Raw genomic sequence first — 24122 nt, 5'->3', positions numbered from 1 at the left:
GTAGTCTTCAGCTCTTCAGGTGTGTGTCGTCTGTTAGACTGTAGGGTGCCAACAAGTGTGAGGTGAAAATCATTCCATAGAGTCCCAGCAAGCTCCATTGAAGTATAGTACCGATCTGTGGTAACATTACGGCCTGATTTTTCAATAGGTTTTATTAGTCTCTTTACAATTTCCATCGGTCCATTTGAATGCTGTGTATTTCCTGACTTGCCTGTATAAATGTCCATGCTGATCACATATCTAGTCTCAGAATCAGACAGCATTCGAATTAGAATGCCGTATTTTCCAGGTTTTTCTTTTAGAAACACCTTGAATGGACAGCGACCACGGAACAAAGACAACATCTCATCCACTGTTGTATGTAGACCAGGAATGAAATACAATGGAAGTGAAGAATTGAAGCTTTCAAAAATTTCCCTCATTGGAGCAAACTTGTCAGTCTGGCGACGAATTTCTCTTGTGCTCTTATCATCAAACCTCAATATTTTAGTCAATTCGAAAAATCGGGTCCGACTCATTGATCCATAGTACACTTGTCGGCCCTGAAGCAAAGACCATAAATCTTGGACAGGTATCTTATTGTCATGATTTGAACCCATGATTAGCAAGAGTCCTATATAACAAAATAACTCATCTTCATCTATGTGCTGAATACCTAGTCGAGAAGCCTCTTCATTTGAGTGTAGTTTTATTAGATTCATAATTTGAGGTGTAAAAAAGAGCTCTATAGCCTCTTTCGGAGACGCAATTCTTCCTTGTTGTCCTAGCCCCATTCTTTCTCGCACTATATTTTGTACAGAACGCCGATATTGTCGAGATGGCTTCGTAATATACTCTCGTCCACTTTTTGCAATGAATTTATCACATTCCGTATCATTATCATCTGGTGGATTGGCTTCAACCTCATCTTCATTCTCAGACGATGAATCAGTTCTAATTTCTTCCACATCATCATCCACTTCACTTTCCTCTAAATCTGATTCGTTCAAAACTTCTTCTAGCACTCTTTCAATGGAACTATCACATAAACGATGTCTACTCATGTTGCTGGTTCAACAGCAGCAGAAACACTGAAAATAACAATGGTCCGCTTCATAACAATATGTCTGAAGGCAACAATGCCAAAATTCGTTTCATGGTAAGAATTTGAAACGAGAGACTCAACCTCGTAAATCTTTCCTTGCTATTACCAACGGGTGGGCTTCTAAGGCCCACAGAGAATTAAATCAAGTAAATGAATTTTAATTACATTTTTATTCCGAAATTCTCTAATGACTCAATAGTACATTCAATAACGAACAATTACCTTTGCTTTCAAGTTCATATATCAAAGGGTGTGGATACAACATAGAAAAACTGAGTCAGTGGGCCTACGAGGCCCCCCCCGTTGGTAATGCTAGGGTTAAAGCCAACTCACTGACATTAAACTTCGAAAAGACTCACTATATGCAATTCAGAACCTGTAAGTGGTTTCCACCCAGCATATGCATAAAGTATGAAGAAGAGCAGATAGAAGAGGTTGACAGTCTTAAATTCCTGGGATTACAACTTGACAATAAATTCAGTTGGGAGGAGCACACCACAGAACTGCAGAAACGCCTTAACAAATCTGTATTTGCAATTCGAGTGTTAGAAGACATAGGCGACATAAAAATGAAAAAGCTTGCATACTTTGCCTACTTTCGTTCCATAATGTCATACGGTATAATATTTTGGGGCAACTCTTCAAGTCAAACAAAAGTTTTCAGAGTCCAAAAGCGTGTAATACGTATTATTTGTGGAGTAAATTCACGGACGTCCTGTAGAAACCTCTTCAAAGAGCTGGGTACACGAATTACTGCCTCTCAGTATATTTACTCCTTAATGAAATTTGTCCTAAATAATATATCTCTTTTTCCAACAAACAGCTCAGTTCATACATACAACACCATACCAGGAACAAAAATGATCTGCACAAGGACATAAAAGCACTTACTTTAGTTCAAAAAGGGGTCCACTACTCGGGAACACTCATCTTCAATAATTTGCCAGCAAACATAAAAAATTTAGTTACAAATGAAGATGAGTTTAAAAGGAGCCTGAAAGACTTACTAGTGGCCAACTCCTTCTACTCCATTGACGAATTTTTTAATAGACACAAATGATGTATTGTATATATATTCATACTATTAGTATTGTTATTTCAGCTTTTTATAAAATAAAAAAAATGACATGTTCCACATCCACGAGGATCTCCTCAGCACGGATCTATGGAACGAAAAACTAATCTCATCTAAAAAAGAGCGGCCAAAATGCAGTCGACATTATGTCTGTGTGGTATAGACGACAATGACTCACTCCACACGGCAGGAATGTAAGTGGTGAACAAGTATTTCGGTCAGTGTTGTTCTGCAACACCATAAACGTTTCAGTACGGTAGATATGTTTCACTTTTGTTCGTACAGCCTAACAATACCACACCGAGACGTCAGTGGAGACTGGGTGGTCACGACGCGTGCAGGCAATCGAACAACGTCTACAGCAGCTCCTACTTGTGAACGCTGTTGTCTTGTCGCGATCGCAGCCGCTCACTGAGGCAACAAGTTCGCCTCGAGAGGCTGGTCTCTGAGACTGAGGGCCGCGCGCGGCACCTCCCCACCGCCCGGCCGCTTGTGGAAGGCTCCACCGAGTAGAAAGCGACCTCTCCGCCAGTAGCGAGGAGACGCGCGCGGAGCCTGCAGCTGCCCCACTAGCTGAGGCACGGTCGCTGCTTCCAGGACATCGCCGGCTCACCTGCTCCGGACTGAGGTAAGTGTTCAGCGCGTCCTATCGGCTGCATCCAATCCAACTCCTTCCTCAAGCAGCAGTGGATAATCCTGCAGACTTTTGGCTACTTCCCTAGCACGTACCGTTGATCATTCTTGGGGGGTGATTTACAGTCTTCCTTCGAAGGACTTTATGTAAGCTTACCTTGCAACGGTACTTTCGTGTTCTCGTCATTACGGTACCAGAACGTTTAAGTTCTACCACTGTAAAGATCCGCGATTCGGAATGTCAGAACTGTGCAGTAAGTAGCGGCAGGAACACCACCACAAAATCACGCAGCACTAACACTCCAAACCATCGGCTCTCGAAGAGAGAGTTTAACCGTATTCAATCCAAAGGTAAAGTATCGAACTATTTTTCTCCGAATCATACAGTTTGGGAGAAAAACAGTGAGAATAATTACTTTTGGAAACCTTTTACCAGACAGAGCCTGTTATAATTGTTGTGGATTGGCAAGACAGCCAATCCACTATGAAGGAAGCCGAAAGGCACGCGTTTAAGCACACGCAGGCTGGCGTGCGGTCTGGAACAGGACAGGGAAATGAGACTAGCAAAAATAATACGTATCTGTTGGAATACTTAACTTTAATCCATAATTGGTGAACATCGCTCTTGACGGTACATGTTTTACAGCATCAATAGTAACTGGTAATGGCGCCTTGCTAGGTCGTAGCAAATGACGTAGCTGAAGGCTATGCTAACTATCGTCTCGGCAAATGAGAGCGTAATTTGTCAGTGAACCATCTCTAGCAAAGTCGGCTGTACAACTGGGCGAGTGCTAGGAAGTGTCTCTAGACATGCCGTGTGGCGGCGCTCGGTCTGCAATCACTGATAGTGGCGACACACGGGTCCGACGTATACTAACGGACCGCGGCCAATTTAAAGGCTACCACCTAGCAAGTGTGGTGTCTGGCGGTGACCCAACAATAATAATAAACTGTTTCGCTTAATAAAACGATCGCCAGCCCAAATCTGGCACAGTGTCTACACAAAAAGATGAAGTCAATTTTCGACACTGAATAAATAACTACTTTCACTTACTGTGGTCACTTGGCAGTAAGTACTATTAATCCCACTTTCTGTTACTTATGGAATTTATCACTACACTTCAGTAATTATTTAAAGAAGACACACATATATTTCAACAAGGGTACAAAAAATGTTAAGCTTATAGCTGTCATTCACGTGACCAAAACTATTATTTAACACTACTAAATTTCATTTCTTTAGGACTCTTATTTGTTAACGTTTTATTAACACCAATATTTGTCTGGCTTTCTTTGACATGGAGAAGCAACACGAACAATTATTGTTAAGATGGTTGCAGTTAAACAATTATGTTATTTTACTTTCAGAAATACTATTTAAAACTTGTCCTTATGGTCACGCAAAGCGGTAGCCCTTAAACTGATACGTGCAAACTTTGTTATTTAATAATGATTTTCAGAATTTACTACCAAAACAGTACTCTTGCCAGTAATTTACTATTATTCAATAAACATCAGGATACTCGGAGTAAATTCGCTTAGGTTAGGACCCTACTGAGGTAAATGAAATAGGAAAATTACGGTTAAACACAAAGGTACATTTAACACTTATATTCCACTGATTGAAGATGGATGGTCCATATTGTGATACACTTCAAAATAAAGTACTTTGCCTGTTACTGATGTCGAAGGTGGCGTGAGGCGGTGCTGCGTAGTAACATTGCGCAGGTACGGCTCTTGATGTACATCGCTCTGTCTTCCTCTTGGTGGTGACGATAAAATTGCAAATTTCTGAGCTGTTAATTTATTGCCGTACTGCGCCAATCATGTACAACACGTCCGAGGCCAAAACCCAGTCTTGCAGGTAAATTCTGGGCCTCTAGTGATTGACCAACGTAATGCGTGTTCACCACTTGCAGGGCAGCTACCGACTGTCTGAGCCACTCGCGCGCCAAATCTCACTCGCTCGCCACACCACCTTTTCCATTCCACTACAGAACGGAGTTCCGTTCTACCTATGATCCCTGCACCTTTTCAATTTACAATTCTGCTTACAAAAACCCTAAGTATGAACCATCTACAATTGCATGACAGCATATACATACAAAATTGACATAATTAATAATAGTTGTACTTGAAATATTACGTAGTTATTTACAAAATATGTTTTAATACATTTATTCAACCTACGTCAAAGAGGTTATTTTAAACAGGTAAACTACACTTAACAAAAGCTTACTCTCATTATAGTATTTGCTTAATTTTTCAAAATTATTATGGAACAAAGAAATTTTAAAATATACAGATTAATGGCGGTATTATATTTACAATAGCATTACAACCTCCGTAGCCGTCAGGGGATCAAGAGGGGAACTTGTACCCTCTCTGAATGTGGAGATAATCACAGCAGCAACTTACCACTTCTCTGTGGACACAGAAGACACGTGACAGCTTGCTGGGTCTACAGCCTGTTTTACACAGCCCAGCCGTAATAATGGACTCTGAAGAACGTGGATGTAACATAATATATTTGTGTGTATACGTGGATCCAAAAGAATCTACCGAGAAGGGAAAAGTGTGAAATTTCGAGGTCGAAAAGTTGATTTTCTCAAGGTTGGGCAGTATGCGCTCTGCTCTGCCATTGGCTGGCCTAGTGACGTCAGTGTGGAAGCAAGCGCTCACAAGCAGATGACACGGCATGCGCGTTTACGTCAAGTTTTTGGCGGAAGATTTTGTTTATACCAGAAATGAGATGACTAAACTGCTTTTCTGCTGCTAAAATATTACAGTTACAACTGGTGAGTTATATTCTTTCGCAGCTTATGCCTCACACATCGGTAAAATGCCAGATCACAACCACACTGACACACACTTGAAATTCGAAACCTCGGCTCAAATAAATCAGAAACTATTCATTTAGTCGCATTGAAATGAATTTACTTAACAGTTCGAAGTTGCACACACTTGTTTGTAAGAACAGCATTCCTTCTTTCTAAAGCCGCTATAGTATTCATCAAAGTAACTTTATCTGTGTCTGAAAAAAAACTGTCATCTGTACATGTGCTCTAATTATGATGTTTCTTATTTGGTGACAGCTTTTCCAGAGTTTCCAGAGATTTCTTATGTAGTTCTCGTTTCTTATACCGTTTGGTTCTGTCTTCTGTTGCGGGTGACACATTGACAGTCGCACTACTGCACGGCAAATTGCGCGAAGGAACTGCATCTGGCTTGAGCATTCTTTTTCGGAGCAAATTAAGCAATTCAGACTGTAAATCCCTTAAGTAATCTGTTTCTGCGAAATGGCGAGAACATATTCTTGCATGCGCAACATTTACACTGTCTTTCCTACAACATTTCGACAACCATAGTTTTTGTAATGTTTCATTACGCGGGAAACTGTGATACATTACGTCAGTTCCCTTTGTACTCCAGTTGTAGGAAAAACAGCCCGTTACAGCACAGCCTGGCATTGTAAAAATTAATTTTCTCATTCACTTGTAGATCCTCCAATAAGAATTTCACAGGACGAACCATAAACTATAGAGCTGGCGAACACAATGTTGATTCCGCTGTCCACTATCGCTAACTATTTCAGTTCCGAATCAAATATCGATTACAGCAAAAACCGTTAACACTCCCGAATTCCGAATGTTTCCGCTGTTGACTGAGTAGCTCAGAAGAAAGAACTCAATCAAAATACTCCTTCAAACACAAAACAACACAAGAAAAACAATCACACACAATTCGAACTGTGTACTGTTTGGTACAGCTGCTTCCACCGTGACGTCATGCGTACAACTGAGAAAACACGTTGCTTTCTGCGCATAGCTTTCTGCGCCCCCCTGAACTCGACTTACTGCCAACATTGCTCTGACCTGCGATTCTATTGTAGCATAGATATTCCATATCGCAGGCAGCGCGTGAGCAATCCATCGAAATTACATCTGCTCAAGTGCGCTAGCGAATAGTAATGAACCCCTAATGAACCCCTTACAAGGGTGTCCCAGGAGGAATGCTCAACATTCAAGGTTATGATAGGAACCATCATACGGAGCTAAAGAGTTCCAGTAAACATGAGCTCTAAAATGCATGCCTCAAGAGCTATGAGCACTTGTTCAGTGGAAATGTGTTTCAAAGCATCGAAGATGACAAGTGCTCGTAGCTATTAACGCATACAGTTTAGAGCCCATGCTGATTGGACGTCCTTTCTTCTTGTTTTGGTCCATACTTCCATCTCTCACAAGGGGGAAAGCAAAGAGGTTGCAGTAGAACATGTTTGTTTCACAGTAGGAACATGAAGAATTGCTCATAGCTCTTAAGGTACGTATTTTATATTCCATGTTTACTACACTTTTTTGCTTCAAATTATCCTTCAAATTATCATTCCTGTAATATCCCTGGGTACTGAACAGTCCTCTGGGAATAGCCTCTATAAGAAAAATTTATATATCGTAATTTTTTTCTCCTCTTGAATAAATTTCTACGGATGCCCATTCTTTCTTCGAGAACTACAAGTATTCTCTTAACAACGCAATTACGTGTAGAGATTTTCGCATAGCCCTGACCCTGTAGTTGTATCAACAAATATTCGGGGTACGTCGAATACAATTAGGCAGAGCAAATATGGTCTCTTCTACATCTATAACTACTTCTATAAGCTGTAAGTCACTGAAGTGAGGGGCAGAGGGTACCTTTTATTGTACTAGCATAAAGTCTCTTCCCGTTTCAATCAAGGATAGAGTTCCTGTGGTAGCTGTTATTTGCCTGATTTTGTCTACACGATCTTTACGGAATATATAAGCAAAGGCGTTGCAGAATGATTCCATTTTCCTCCCTGAAGGCATTTCAGATTCTGCCAGTTAAGATTTTTACCATTTTATAATTTTTAAAATCTTCGGCCTCGAACACTCTTTGCGATACCAACGTTATAGTTAATGAGCTAGATTTAAATAATTTAGCGTCTGCCGTCCGAAGGGTGCTGGCATAAATTTCAAATGCAATTATTGAATGGCCGACTCACATACCAGGCGAGATTTACTTGTACTTTTTCTTGTTTCAAAACCAATCTTCTAATGAATGCTCATGAGCTTGATTTTATTCTTATTTGCGAAGCATTCTTTTAATTGTAAGTCTGTTCTCTACGAAATACGAAAAAAGGAAACTATTATGTTTTGCACGAGATGGACTTGTTAATATCACATTTATTTTACTCACTTCAAGTCAATATTTTTATAATGTTGATATACATATGTAACAGAACATATTCGTAATAGTAACTCAAATCGTATTTAGTCGTTACATCCCTCTCTTTTCCGTAAACCATTTTTAACCTGCGATCACCCGCAAACTGTAAATTAATTTAAGATGCATACACTACTGGGCGTTAAAATTGCTACACCACGAAGCTGACGTGCTACAGACGCGAGATTTAACCAACAGGAAGAAGATGCTGTGATATGCAAATGATTATTTTTTCAGAGCATTCAGACACGGTTGGCGCCGGTGGCGACACCTACAACGTGCTGATATGAAGAAAGTTTCCAACCGATTTCTCATACACAAACAGCAGTTGACTGGCGTTGCCTCGTGAAACGTTGTTGTGATGCCTCGTGTAAGGGCGAGAAATGCGTACCATCACGTTTCCGACTTTGATGAAGGTCGGATTGTAGCCTATCGCGATTGCGGTTTATCGTATCGCGACATTGCCGCTCCCGTTGGTCGAGATCCAATGAGTGTTAGCAGAATATGGATTCGGTGGGTTCAGGAGAATAATACGGGACGCCGTGCAGGATCCCAACGGCTTCGTATCACTATCACTCGAGATGACAAGCATCTTATCCACGTGGCTGTAACGGATCGTGCAGCAACGTCTCGATCCCTGAGTCAACAGATGGGGCTGTTTGAAAGACGAAAACCATCTGCACGAACAGTTCGACGACGTTTGCAGCAGCACGGACTATCAGCTCGGTGACCATGGCTGCGGTTACCCTTGACGCTGCATCACAGACAGGAGCGCCTGCGATGGTGTGCTCAAGGGCGAACCTGGGTCCACGAATGGCAAAACGTAACTTTTTAGGATGAATCCAGGTTCTGTTTACAGCATCATGACGGTCGCATCCGTGTTTGGCGACATCGCGGAGTACGCATATTGGAAGCGTGTATTCGTCATCGCCATACTGGTGACGGCACTTTGAACAGTGGACGTTACATTTCAGATGTCCTACTACCCGTGGCTCTCCCCTTCATTCGATCCCTGCGAAATCCTACATTTCAGCAGGATAATGCACGACCGCATGTTGCAGGTCCTGTACGGGCCTTTCTGGATACAGAAAATGTTCGACTGCTGCCCTGGTCAGTACATTCTCCAGATCTCTCACCAATTGAAAACGTCTGGTCAATTGTGGCCGAGCAACTGGCTCGTCACAATACGCCAGTCACTACTCTTGATGAACTGTGGTATCGTGTTGAAGCTACATGGGCAGCTGTACCTGTACACGCGATCCAAGCTCTGTTTGACTCAATGCCCAGGCGTATCAAGGCCGTTATTACGACCAGAGGTGGTTGTTCTGGGTACTGACGTCTCAGGATCTATGCACCCAAATTGCGTGAAAATGTAATCACATGTCAGTTCTAGTATAATATATTTGTCCAATGAATACCCGTTCATCATCTGCATTTCTTCTTGGTGTAGCAATTTTAATGGCCAGTAGTGTAGTTTTCTGAATTAATACCCATATCACTTACATCTTTTATTGTTATTTTCTAATCTGTATCAGAAAATATTCCCCTAAAAGTGAACCTGCAGGGTGGTGCGCTCGCGCTTTGCTTCCAGTAGGTATCTGCGTTAACTAAAATAATTACATGATTTACCAAGAACCAATCAGACCAACGTTAATTAGAAGACGATATTTTTTTTTGAACGATAATGTACAGTTGTTTCGTTGAAACAGACTGCGAGAAACAAAATCTTGTGCCGTGAAAATATGCGGTTTCGGTTTCTTTCTAGCAGCCAGTTTCAACTACAACTGGAGGGGCATGTAAACCATTAGACAAATTGTGTCTCCTATATATTGAATGTTGGGCTCCATAAGGTTCCCTCTCTGTGCAGCGACCGTGGAATATAAAATTATAAGGAATGTAGCAACCAGAAGCAGAAACATATCTTGTTGCAAATCGATTTCGACTGATATCAGTCATCATCGTTGCATTTTTCTAACCGATACATACCCTAAGTCGAAATACTGTCCTAAACTGAGCCATTCTTATTCAAAAAGTGGTTGTTAGACGATAAATGGTTTTCGGTGTTTAGAGCTGGTTTTACATATTTTGAACGTGCTGCTCTTGTTGTTTTGTGACTGGTTTTAGAGCACCTATTTTATTGCCGATGGTAAAAAAGAAAGGAAAAAAAAAACAAAACAAAAAAGATTATAAAGAATGTAGCAACCAGTCGCGGAAACATAATGTATTTATCTTGTTACAAATCGATTTCGACTTATATCAGTCATCATCGGTGCATTTTTCTAGCCGATATTTCTATGACAGAAATCTGCCAAGGTCAGTACTTCTACTTATGGCATGTATCGGTTAGAAAAATGCACCGATGATGACTGATATCAGTCGAAATCGATTTGCAACAAGATAAATAAACAATGTTTCAGCGACTGGTTGCTAGATTCTTGTTAATCTACAATATATATATATATATATATATATATATATATATACACTGAAGAAGAGCCAAAGAAACTGGTACACCTGCCTAATATGGTGTAGGGAACCCGCGACCACTCAGAAGTGCCGCAAGACGACGTGGAATGGACTCGACTAATGACTGAAGTAATGCTGGAGGGAAATGACTCCATGAATACGAGAGGGGTGTCCATAAATCCGTAAGAGAACGAGGGGGTGGAGATCTCTTCTGAATAGTACGTTGCAAGGCATCCGAGATACGCTCAATAATATTCATGCCTGAGGAGTTTGGTGGCCAACGGAAGTGTTTAACCTCGGCAATTCTGGGTGTGTGGTGTGTCGCATTGTCCTGCTGGAATTGTCCAAGTCTGTCGGAATGCACAATGGACACGAATGGATGCAGGTGATCAGACAGGATGCTTACGTACGTGTCACCTGTCAAAGTCGTATCTAGACGTATCACCCCAACTGCACACGCCCCACACCGTTACAGAGTCTCCACCAGTCTGAACAGTCCCCTGCTGACATGCAGGGTCCATGGATTCATGAGGTTGCCTCCATACGTGTACACGTCCATCCGCTAGATACAATTTGAAACGAGACTCTTCCGATCAGGCAACATGTTTCCAATCAAACGTCAAATGTCGGTATGACGGGCCCAGGCGAGGTGTAAAGCTTTGTGTCGTGCAGTAATCAAGGGTTCACGAATGGCTCTTTGGCTCCGAAAGCTCATATCGATGATGTTTCGTTGAATGGTTGGCACGCTTGCACTCTCTGATGGCCCAGCACTGAAATCTGAAGCAATTTGCTGAAGGGTTGCATTTCTGTCACACAGAACTATTCTCTTAAATCGTCGTTGTTTCCGCTCCTGCAGTATCTTTTTCCGGTCACAGCGATGTCGGAGATTTTATGTTTTCCGGATTCCTGATATTCACGGTACATTCGTGAAATGATCGTACACGAATATCCCCACTTCATCGCCACCTCTGTGATGCTGTGTCCCATCACACGTGCGCCGTCCGTAACACCACGTTCAAAGTCATTTAAATCTTGGTAACCTGCCACTGTAGCGGCAGTAAACGATGTAGCAGCGCCTGCGCCAGACCCTTGTTGTCTTATATAGGCGTTGTCGACCGGAGCGACGTATTCTGTCTGTATAGTTACCAGGTCCAGAAAAACATTTGCATCATACGAGCTCATACAAAATTAATGGTGTGACATTATAAAATCTATGAATACGTCACTGTTGTCGCAAAGTAATAGAAATTACGTCGCCACTCACAAAATGTGCCAAACAGCAACAATCATCATTAACGCTATGAGCGAAAATGTTGTTACAACCTGATGATTGTCTGCGGATCGAAACTGGTTGTTCAATAAATACGTTTTATCAATAGCTCTTGGCGGTAAATTTTTAGGTTCTTCAATCAATTCTTTATTCCTATTTTCCTTAAATATAGCTGTTGAGGAGCACCCCCTTATCCTATTAAAAACAAATTTCACATTACTCATTTCTTGTGTGCAGTGGAACCAAAGGGTGCAGCAGCACAAGTAAAAAATGAGACTTGTAAAAAACATCGGTGACCAAACGTATTATGTTCGAGTGTAATGACTTTTCTGGAGACTAGAAATCCACTCTGAAGGAATGAGCATGGGTTTCGAAAAAGACGATCGTGTGAAACCCAGCTCACGCTATTCGTCCATGAGACTCAGGTAGATGTCGTGTTTCTTGCCTTTCGCAAGGTGTTCGATAAAGTTCCCCATAGTCGTTTAATGAACAAAGTAAGAGCATATAGACAATCAGACCAATTGTGTGATTGGATTGAAGAATTCCTAGATAACAGAACGCAGCATGTCATTCTCAATGGAGAGAAGTCTTGCGAATTAAGAGTGATTTCAGGTGTGCCGCAGGGGAGTGTAGTAGGACCGTTGCTATTCACAAAATACATATATGACCTTGTGGATAACATCGGAAGTTCACTGAGGCTTTTTGCGGATGATGCTGTGGTATATCGAGAGGTTGTAACAATGGAAAATTGTACCGATCATTTAGCTACAATGTAGCAGGTCAGCAACAGGAAGCAGTTAATTCGGTGAATTATCTGGAAGTAGGCATTAGGAGTGATTTAAAACGGAATGATCATGTAAAGTTGATCGTCGGTAAAGCGGATGCCAGACTGAGATTGAATGGAAGAATCCTACGGAAATGCAATCCGAAAACAAAGGAAGTAGGTTACAGTACACTTGTTCGCCTACTGCTTGAAAATTGCTCACTCGTGTGGGATCCGTACCGGATAGCGTTGATAGAAGAGACAGAGAAGATCGAACGGAGAGCAGCGTTTTATAGAATCATTTAGTAATCGCGAAAGCGTTACGGAGATGATTGATAAACTCCAGTGGAAGACTCTGCAGGAGAGACGCTCAGTAGCTCAGTACGGGTTTTTGTTGAAGTTTCGAGAACATACCTTCACAGAGGAGTCAAGCAGTATATTGCTCCCTCCTACGTAGATCTCGTGAAGAGACCATGAGGATAAAATCAGAGACCAGAGCCCACACAGAGGTATACCGACAATCTTTCTTTCCACGAACAATACCAGACTCCAATAGAAGGCAGAACCGATAGAAGTACTCAATGTACCGTTCGCCACACACCGCCAGGTGGCTTGCGGGGTATGGATGTGGATGTAGAAATGCACACAGTGAGGAGAGCTCTGTTTCTCTGTAATGTGAGTAGGAAAGAACGCTGAAAAGCGCAGGTCCAGGACCAAAACTAAGCGCCGCTGCAGGCCGTACTGAAGGGCGCTGCGTTGGTCAGGGACGGATGACTGGCTGTTCCCACTAGGCAGCCCATGCCGACACGGACCCTGGACGAACCGGTCTGGCCACAGCTGGTTAGTGACTGCCTCAGGCGGCTGTGCTTATTACCTCAAAGCCACGCCCTCTGGAATACGCCGCGTAAGTCTTGCCTCTCACAGCACGTATTAGCTACAGCGCAACAGATTTCTGTCTCATACGGAGGAAACCCTCCTACCTTTCGAATTCCTCGTAGTACACTCCTGGAAATTGAAATAAGAACACCGTGAATTCATTGTCCCAGGAAGGGGAAACTTTATTGACACATTCCTGGGGTCAGATACATCACATGATCACACTGACAGAACCACAGGCTCATAGACACAGGCAACAGAGCATGCACAATGTCGGCACTAGTACAGTGTATATCCACCTTTCGCAGCAATGCAGGCTGCTATTCTCCCATGGAGACGATCGTAGAGATGCTGGATGTAGTCCTGTGGAACGGCTTGCCATGCCATTTCCACCTGGCGCCTCAGTTGGACCAGCGTTCGTGCTGGACGTGCAGACCGCGTGAGACGACGCTTCATCCAGTCCCAAACATGCTCAATGGGGGACAGATCCGGAGATCTTGCTGGCCAGGGTAGTTGACTTACACCTTCTAGAGCACGTTGGGTGGCACGGGATACATGCGGACGTGCATTGTCCTGTTGGAACAGCAAGTTCCCTTGCCGGTCTAGGAATGGTAGAACGATGGGTTCGATGACGGTTTGGATGTACCGTGCACTATTCAGTGTCCCCTCGACGATCACCAGTGGTGTACGGCCAGTGTAGGAGATCGCTCCCCACACCATGATGCCGGGTGTTGGCCCTGTGTGCCTCGGTCGTATGCAGTCCTGATTGTGGCGCTCACCTGCACGGCGCCAAACACGCATACGACCATCATTGGCACCAAGGCAGAAGCGACTCTCATCGCTGAAGATGACACGTCTCCATTCGTCCCTCCATTCACGCCTATCGCGACACCACTGGAGGCGGGCTGCACGATGTTGGGGCGTGAGCGGAAGACGGCCTAACGGTGTGCGGGACCGTAGCCCAGCTTCATGGAGACGGTTGCGAATGGTCCTCGCCGATACCCCAGGAGCAACAGTGTCCCTAATTTGCTGGGAAGTGGCGGTGCGGTCCCCTACGGCACTGCGTAGGATCCTACGGTCTTGGCGTGCATCCGTGCGTCGCTGCGGTCCGGTCCCAGGTCGACGGGCACGTGCACCTTCCGCCGACCACTGGCGACAACATCGATGTACTGTGGAGACCTCACGCCCCACGTGTTGAGCAATTCGGCGGTACGTCCACCCGGCCTCCCGCATGCCCACTATACGCCCTCGCTCAAAGTCCGTCAACTGCACATACGGTTCACGTCCACGCTGTCGCGGCATGCTACCAGTGTTAAAGACTGCGATGGGGCTCCGTATGCCACGGCAAACTGGCTGACACTGACGGCGACGGTGCACAAATGCTGCGCAGCTAGCGCCATTCGACGGCCAACACCGCGGTTCCTGGTGTGTCCGCTGTGCCGTGCGTGTGATCATTGCTTGTACAGCCCTCTCGCAGTGTCCGGAGCAAGTATGGTGGGTCTGACACACCGGTGTCAACGTGTTCTTTTTTCCATTTCCAGGAGTGTATTATAGGTTCTCAGATTGGGAGGCGAACAACCTTAACACCAGTTCGTGCTAACGACCGATTATTTGACAAGCTATTACAGGAAAACGGAAATACAAGTCACTTAGGAATGGAATAAATAGGAAGTGGATGGAAGTTACGGCGAAATAGCTGCAGGAAATATGTGAAGCAATGGAAAAAGAAATGATAGTCGGAAGGACTGACTCAGCATGCAGAAAAGTCAAAACAACATTTTCTGAAATTAAAAGAAAGTGCGGTAACAGAGTTCAGTGGGAATTCCGCTATTAAATGTAGAGGAGAGAGAGCGGGTAAGTGTAAATGTAAAGAGTACATGAGTTGACAGAGAAGAGATAGGGGACCCAGTATCAGACTCAAAATTTAAAGGAGTTTTGGACAACTTAAACTCAGGTAAGACAGAAGGGTTAGATAACATTCCATCGGAATTTCTAAAATAGTTCGGGGAAGTGGCAACCAAACGACTCTTCACGGTGGTGTGGAACATGTATGAGACTGGCAGTATACTATCAGACTTACGGAAAAACAGCGTTCACACAATTCCGAAGATTGCAAGAGCCGACAAGTGCGAGAATTATCGTAGAATCAGCTTAATAGCTCATGCATCCAAGTTGCTGAAAAGTCTAATACACAGGAGAGTGGAAGAAAATTAGGGATCTGTTAGACAACGAAAGGTTTAGGTTTGGGAAAGGTGAAGGCACTAGAGAGACAGTTGTGATGTTGCGGCTGATAGTGGAAGTAAGACTGAAGAATATCAGAGACATGTTCGTAGGATCTGTCAACCTAGAAAGGGATTTCGATATTGTCAAATGGTGCAAGATGCTCGAAATTCTGAGAAAAATAGGAGTAAACTATAGGGAAACACGAGTAATATACAATATGTACAAGAACTAAGAGGAAACAGTAAGACTACTGGAAGACCTAGAGCGAAGCGCTCAGATTAAAAAGGGTGTAAGAGGCGAGTGTAGACTTTCGCCCCTACTGTTCAATCTGCACATCGAAGAAGCAATGACGGAAATAAAAGAAAAGTTCAAGAGTGGGATTAAACAGCAAAGTAAAAGGATGTCAATGGTAAGATTCACTGATGACATTGCTATTGCCAATGAAAGGGGAGAAGAATTACAGGAGCTGCTGAATGGACTGAACAGTCTAAAGAGTGTAAAATATGGATTGAGAGTAAATGGAAGAAAGAGGAAACTAAAGAGAAGTAGCAGAAACGAGAACAGCCAAACACTTAACATCAGAATTGGGGAACACGAAGTGAAGGAATTCTGCTACCTAGGCCGCAGTGGACGGAGAAAGGAGGACATAAAAAGCGGGCTAGCACTGGTGAAAACCCTTGCATTCTGGACCAAGAGAAGTCTAGTAGTGTCAAACATAGACGTTAATTTAAGGAAGAAATTTCTGAGAAAGTACATTTGGAACACAACATTGTATGGTTCAAATGGTTCAAATGGCTCTGAGCACTATGGAACTTAACTACTGTGGTCATCAGTCCCCTAGAACTTAGAACTACTTAAACCTAACTAACCTAAGGACATCACACACGTCCATGCCCGAGGCAGGATTCGAACCTGCGACCGTAGCAGTCGCGCGGTTCCGGACTGCGCGCCTAGAACCGCTAGACCACCGCGGCCGGCTACATTGTATGGTAGTGAAACATGGACTATGGGGAAAACTCTGACGGAAGTGAACAGAAGCATTTTAGATGTGGTGCTATAGACGAATGTTGAAAATTAGGCGTATTCATAAGGTAAGGAATGAGGAGATTCGCCACAGAATCGCGAGAAAAGAATATATGGAAAACACTGACAAGGAGAAGAGACAGGATGACAGGACATCTGCTAATACATCACAGAATAATGTCTGCCGTACCAGAGGAAAATGCAGGTGGTAAAAATTGTAGAGGAAGACGGAGACTGGAATACATCCATTGAATAATTGAGGATGTAAGTTGCAACTGCAACTCTCAGATGAAAAGGCCGCCACAGGACAGGCATTAGTGGCGGTCCGCATCAAACCAGTCAGAAGACTGATGCCTCATAAACGTTGTACTGAGAACTGCTCCAAATTTCGGGTATATCGCCAGTCCCAACAAACAAATGGCACAGGTTCTACAGTACTACGTTAACTGAATGGGGTTCACCTGAAGAACTGAAACAAGGAATAAAATAACTCCATACTGCACATATGACAGTAGAGTTGAGCACTGGTTGTTGAAAGACTTAAATGGTGCATATTGGTATGGTGAAAGCAATATCGTACTGATTAACAAACCAGTATTACATCATCTACATCTACATCTACATCTATACTCCGCGAGCCACCTTACGGTGTGTGGCGGAGGGTACTTATTGTACCACTATCTGATCCCCCCTTCCCTGTTCCATTCACGAATTGTGCGTGGGAAGAACGACTGCTTGTAAGTCTCCGTATTTGCTCTAATTTCTCGGATCTTTTCGTTGTGATCATTACGCGAGATATATGTGGGCGGTAGTAATATGTTGCCCATCTCTTCCCGGAATGTGCTCTCTCGTAATTTCGATAATAAACCTCTCCGTATTGCGTAACGCCTTTCTTGAAGTGTCCGCCACTGGAGCTTGTTCAGCATCTCCGTAACGCTCTCGCGCTGACTAAATGTCCCCATGACGAATCGCGCTGCTTTCCGCTGGATCATGTCTATCTCTTCTATTAATCCAACCTGGTAAGGGTCCCATACTGATGAGCAATACTCAAGAATCGGACGAACAAGCGTTTTGTAAGCTACTTCTTTCGTCGATGAGTCACATTTTCTTAGAATTCTTCCTATGAATCTCAACCTGGCGCCTGCTTTTCCCACTATTTGTTTTATGTGATCATTCCACTTCAGATCGCTCCGGATAGTAACTCCTAAGTATTTTACGGTCGTTACCGCTTCCAATGATTTACCACCTATGGCATAATCGTACTGGAATGGATTTCTGCCCCTATGTATGCGCATTATATTACATTTATCTACGTTTAGGGAAAGCTGCCAGCTGTCGCACCATGCATTAATCCTCTGCAGGTCCTCCTGGAGTACGTACGAGTCTTCTGATGTTGCTACTTTCTTGTAGACAACCGCGTCATCTGCAAATAGCCTCACGGAGCTACCGATGTTGTCAACTAAGTCATTTATGTATATTGTAAACAATAAAGGTCCTATCACGCTTCCCTGCGGTACTCCCGAAATTACCTCTACATCTGCAGATTTTGAACCGTTAAGAATGACATGTTGTGTTCTTTCTTCTAGGAAATCCTGAATCCAATCACAAACCTGGTCCGATATTCCGTAAGCTCGTATTTTTTTCACTAAACGTAAGTGCGGAACCGTATCAAATGCCTTCCTGAAGTCCAGGAATACGGCATCAATCTGCTCGCCAGTGTCTACGCCACTGTGAATTTCTTGGGCAAATAGGGCGAGCTGAGTTTCACATGATCTCTGTTTGCGGAATCCATGTTGGTTATGATGAAGGTGATTTGTATTATCTAAGAACGTCATAATACGAGAACACAAAACATGTTCCATTATTCTACAACAGATTGACGTAAGCGAAATAGGCCTATAATTATTCGCATCTGATTAATGACCCTTCTTGAAAATGGGAACGACCTGCGCTTTCTTCCAGTCGCTAGGTACTTTACGTTCTTCCAGCGATCTACGATAAATTGCTGATAGAAAGGGGGCAAGTTCTTTAGCATAATCACTGTAGAATCTTAAGGGTATCTCGTCTGGTCCGGATGCTTTTCCGCTACTAAGTGATAGCAGTTGTTTTTCAATTCCGATATCGTTTATTTCAATATTTTCCATTTTGGCGTCCGTGCGACGGCTGAAGTCAGGGACCGTGTTACGATTTTCCGCAGTGAAACAGTTTCGGAACACTGAATTCAGTATATCTGCCTTTCTTCGGTCGTCCTCTGTTTCGGTGCCATCGTGGTCAACGAGTGACTGAATAGGGGATTTAGATCCGCTTACCGATTTTACATATGACCAAAACTTTTTAGGGTTCTTGTTTAGATTGTTTGCCAATGTTTTATGTTCGAATTCGTTGAATGCTTCTCTCATTGCTCTCTTTACGCTCTTTTTCGCTTCGTTCAGCTTTTCCTTATCAGCTATGATTCGACTACTCTTAAACCTATGATGAAGCTTTCTTTGTTTCCGTAGTACCTTTCGTACATGATTGTTATACCACGGTGGATCTTTCCCCTCGCTTTGGACCTTAGTCGGTACGAACTTATCTAAGGCGTACTGGACGATGTTTCTGAATTTTTTCCATTTTTGTTCCACATCCTCTTCCTCAGAAATGAACGTTTGATGGTGGTCACTCAGATATTCTGCGATTTGTGCCCTATCACTCTTGTTAAGCAAATATATTTTCCTTCCTTTCTTGGCATTTCTTATTACACTTGTAGTCATTGATGCAACCACTGGCTTATGATCACTGGTACCCTCTTCTACATTCACGGAGTCGAAAAGTTCCGGTCTATTTGTTGCTATGAGGTCTAAAACGTTAGCTTCACGAGTTGGTTCTCTAACTATCTGCTCGAAGTAATTCTCGGACAAGGCAGTCAGGATAATGTCACAAGAGTCTCTGTCCCTGGCTCCAGTTCTGATTGTGTGACTATCCCATTCTATACCTGGTAGATTGAAGTCTCCCCCTATTACAATAGTATGATCACGAAACTTCTTCACGACGTTCTGCAGGTTCTCTCTGAGGCGCTCAACTACTACGGTTGCTGATGCAGGTGGTCTATAGAAGCATCCGACTATCATATCTGACCCACCTTTGATACTTGAACTTAACCCAGATTATTTCACATTCGCATTCGCTAATAACTTCACTGGATATTATTGAATTCTTTACTGCTATAAATACTCCTCCACCATTGGCGTTTATCCTATCCTTGCGGTATATATTCCATTCTGTGTCTAGGATTTCGTTACTGTTCACTTCCGGTTTTAACCAACTTTCCGTTCCTAATACTATATGCGCACTATTTCCTTCAATAAGAGATACTAATTCAGGAACCTTGCCCTGGATACACCTGCAGTTTACCAATATTACGTTAACTTTTCCTGTTTTTGGTCTCTGAGGACGGACGTTCTTTATCAACGATGATAATGTCCTCTCTGGTAAGCCGTCAGGTATTTTATCGTTTCGCCCAAGGGGGGGGTCCCTCTAACCTAAAAAACCCCCGTGTGCACGCCACACGTACTCTGCTACCCTAGTAGCTGCTTCCGGTGTGTAGTGCACGCCTGACCTGTCTAGGGGGGCCCTACAGTTCTCCACCCAATAACGGAGGTCGATGAATTTGCAACCATTATAGTCGCAGAGTCGTCTGAGCCTCTGGTTTAGACCCTCCACACGGCTCCAAACCAGAGGACCGCGATCGACTCTGGGCACTATGCTGCAGATATTAAGCTCAGCTTGCACTCCGCGTACGATGCTGGTTGTCTTCACCAAATCAGCCAGCCGCCGGAAGGAACCAAGGATGGCCTCAGAACCCAAGCGGCAGGCGTCATTCGTTCCGACATGTGCTACTATCTGCAGCCGGTCACACCCAGTGCGTTCAATAGCTGCCGGAAGGGCCTCCTCCACATTACGGACGAGACCCCCCGGCAAGCACACCGAGTGCACACTGGCATTCTTCCCCGACCTACCCGCTATTTTCCTGAGGGTCTCCATAACCCGCCTAACGTTGGAGCTCCCTATAACTAATAGGCCCGCCCTCTGTGACTGTCGGGACCTTGCCGGAGAATCGGCCACTGGCCCAACAGGCGAGGCATCCTGTGGTGGCTCGGAAACGATGTCATCACCACTAGGAAGCACCCCGTACCTGTTGGAAAGGGGTAAGGCAGCTGCCACGCGGCCAGATCCCACCTTCGCCTTTCGGCCAGGCACGCGCGAGCCCACCACTGTCCGCCATTCACCCTGGAGTGATGGCTGACCGGTAAGATGCTCACTGCCGGAAGACGCAGCGACATCAGGGGTTCCATGTGATTCCAAGGCCACCGAAGTAGGCATAGGTCTCACCACAGTTGCCCCAACGCCACTACGAGCCGACGCCTGCGCCTCGAGCTCGATGAGACTAACAGACAAAGCCTCCACCTGCCCCCGAAGAGTGGCCAATTCTCCTTGCGTCCGCTCACAACAACCACAGTCCCTACACATGACTATGTTTACCCTACTCTATACGGTGACAAATTCCCAAGGTAATCTTCTGATGAGTTACTCTGATAATCAAGAAACACTCACTGAAATACGAGACGCGAAAACTACGCTAGGTTTTCCCAGAAAAACTATTTAAAAGCTAAGCGCAGCAAATAAGTACAAAAACGCTTTATACAAACAGTACTCGCTGCTGCTGGTGCTCTCGCTCTGGCTGTCACAAGACAACTGCTGATTCAAGTGACTAGTGGCTAACGGCCGCGAAACAAACAAAAGACGGTTTTAGGGCGCTTTCTGTTCTAAACGATCAAGAAAACACTAAGAAATCTAACACGAAAACTACGTAAAGTTTTATCAAGAACTGTTAGTTACTATGCAGAGCAGATAAACACAAATAGAATCCCTTCCTTAGTGGAAGGTCGTAAACAAAATGCAAAATAAACGCTTTATACAAACAGTACTCGCTGCTGCTGGTGCTCTCGCTCTGGCTGTCACAAGACAACTGCTGATCAATGCTGAAACAAACAGGAAACCAAGAAAAATGTATAGATATTAATTTGGGATCTGATTCGTACATTCAAAACTACACTGAGTGACAAAAAAGTGAAGCACCCAGAAGATAAGGTCAGATGTCAATGTAACTTTGTGCACGTACAAATACTCAGCAGTATGTAAATAATTATAGTTGCAGTTCTCTGCGACAAGTAGACCACCAGAGTTCATTAGTGTTGCTTGTGTTTAGTGTTGTTAGCAGGCCTGGTAGGATATGATGAAGGGGGCATGAATACCGTCAGATGTTAATGTTGATTATAGCAAGTTGCCATTTTGTTCTTGTGTGTGTGAGATGTTTTCCACTGATGTAAATAGCTGTACAAGTGAACAAATATACGAGGGCTATTCGGAATGTAAGGACCGATCAGTCGCGAAACCTTAGTGAAAATCAAAAATGTTTCATTTGCAGCCGTTGGCTAGACCTTCCAGCTGCTTCTCTAAAGAGTCGCCACTCCTACTTATACATCTGTCGTAGCGTTGTACCAACTTTCCAATGCTCTCGTCATAGAAGGTAGCCGCCTGTGCTTTCCGCCAAATCCCTATACTGGTCTACAGCTCGTTGTCTGTGCCAAAATGTTGTGTTCATAGTCAGCAGTTTATGAGAGCAGAAACGAAATGCAATAGGAGCACTGTGAGTAACCAAATACTTCGCATCGAAAAAGCTGCAAGGACAGTGAAGATGCCGCTGCAGAGTGCAGAGGAGAATTTTCATAAAGAAGGAAACGCATGACAGTTACGTTATGCTGGCTGCATGACTTCAGGCGAAATCTCTCACTAGACCCTCACACTTGGTGGAAGCACTTTTTCCTATGCATCTGCACGTACCCACTGTGCACTCAAAACTCAAAAGGGCGACGTGACGCTATCGATGGACGTACTAGAGATACTGCCCAACACATCTGTGTAAAGCTCCATCGCGTTTTCAGTGTCGTTTCCATTTCGCGATCGATCGGATCTTACTAGCCGAATGTCCCTTGGATTCCTCTTACGTCATGAACAGTTTTAACTTTACTTCTAGCAAAGTAGGTTAAATTTTTATGGAATTACATATAAATTGTACACTGGGAATTAATATTCCGTTTAAAGCGCACTGCGAATATACACTGCCTGACAAAAATGAGGCAAATGCATGGTGTCTGCTCCTTTGGACATGCCTGAAAGAGCAACCACCACACATTCACATAATTGAGTCGCCTCAACGGGCTGTGAATCCACCAACTCCAGTGCAAATGCACGATCAGGTTCGAGTTTTTGAGGGAATCTCAAAGTAGCGAGCGAAGGGTACATGGTGCATACTGCAAATAGGTGACGCTAGGTGGGAATGTGGGTGGTCCAGGGGTGTAGCGAGAAAATCCACGCAACTGCGATAAACACTGTGTCTGAGTAGTGCAGTGTTTAACGCAACTGCCTACTAAGCAAGAGGTCGCAGGCTCAAATTCCGGTCCAGCACACAGTTTCACTCATCGCCAATGACCCTGCGTAAAGCCCTGATGCAGTTGACGTCGCAAACTCCTTCCCCTTTGATATGCCCGCTAAACCCGCAGGGCAGAACAGATGATTAGGATTGTGGAAAGGGCCAAATAAGGTGTCGGTCAGGTTCACTCAAAATTGTAATTTATTGTAATTTACTAACACCTTCAAACTAAAACGGCACATAGGCGAACCTTTAGAACTACGAGTTTCAAAAGGGCAATTATTTGACGGCTGAGAACCTGCAAACAAGAAATTTTAAAAGTCAACAAAATAAAAATGCAGTTAAAATAGCAAATAAAATAATTAAAATATATATGGTATCACAGCTATGCTGGAAAGCCTCAAGCTAAAAGTAGATAGGACAAACATATGAAGGTGCAATACAAGTGGCTGAGGGCCACAATTAAATTTTAAAATTTTAAAATATATTACCATAATCTTTTATGGCATAAGGCTGCAATGTTTTTGCTTAAAGGGTAATTTCACGAATAATGTTTTAAGTGGCTTAAGGGCCACAACTGAATTTTAAAAATTCAAAAATACATAAAGACCAGCAAACAAGAATTTTTAAATCATTGGCTATGATAGATTATTAACAGAGAATTAAACACCGGTGAGAAGGACAATAAAGAAAACGGCACTCAAAAGACTCCAGGGAGGTCGGTCTGCCCTCGTTCACTTAGGTGAGACAGGTGGACAGCGACAACAGGTGAGGAAAGGACGCTGCCTGAAACTACGTTAGTGGCCAGGGCAGGTAACCGGAACACTAACGGCCAAAAGGCAGAAAATTCCGCTAGTGCACTCGAATTGTAGTCAACCAAGCGTGGCGGCTAAAATTCAGCAATAGAAACACTTGTTGTTGTTTACAGGAAAACATCCCCAACAGCGAACCACCGAAACGAACTACCACAACATGAAGGGACGTGGCTTGGGTAGTTGA

At 43.7% G+C, this 24122-nt stretch overlaps 1 protein-coding gene across 3 annotated transcripts in view; it reads left to right on the top strand.

Moving 5' to 3' along the window:
* Positions 1-2653: 2653 nt before the first annotated feature.
* The window catches only part of LOC124795232 (alpha-tocopherol transfer protein-like), a 145108-nt gene continuing 123639 nt past the window's right edge, over positions 2654-24122 (top strand). The window contains exon 1 of one of the 3 annotated variants that reach the window (XM_047259155.1): positions 2654-2787. The gene's annotated coding sequence lies outside the window, so the exon portion shown is untranslated. The remainder of the gene's footprint in view (positions 2788-24122) is intronic. The other 2 variants (XM_047259154.1, XM_047259156.1) reach the window with 2 other exon arrangements.

Source organism: Schistocerca piceifrons, chromosome 4 (assembly GCF_021461385.2).
Source record: "Schistocerca piceifrons isolate TAMUIC-IGC-003096 chromosome 4, iqSchPice1.1, whole genome shotgun sequence".
Taxonomy (NCBI): Eukaryota; Metazoa; Arthropoda; class Insecta; order Orthoptera; family Acrididae; genus Schistocerca; species Schistocerca piceifrons.
Note: the sequence above shows the minus strand (reverse complement) of the source record. Positions and strands in the feature narration are given on the sequence as shown.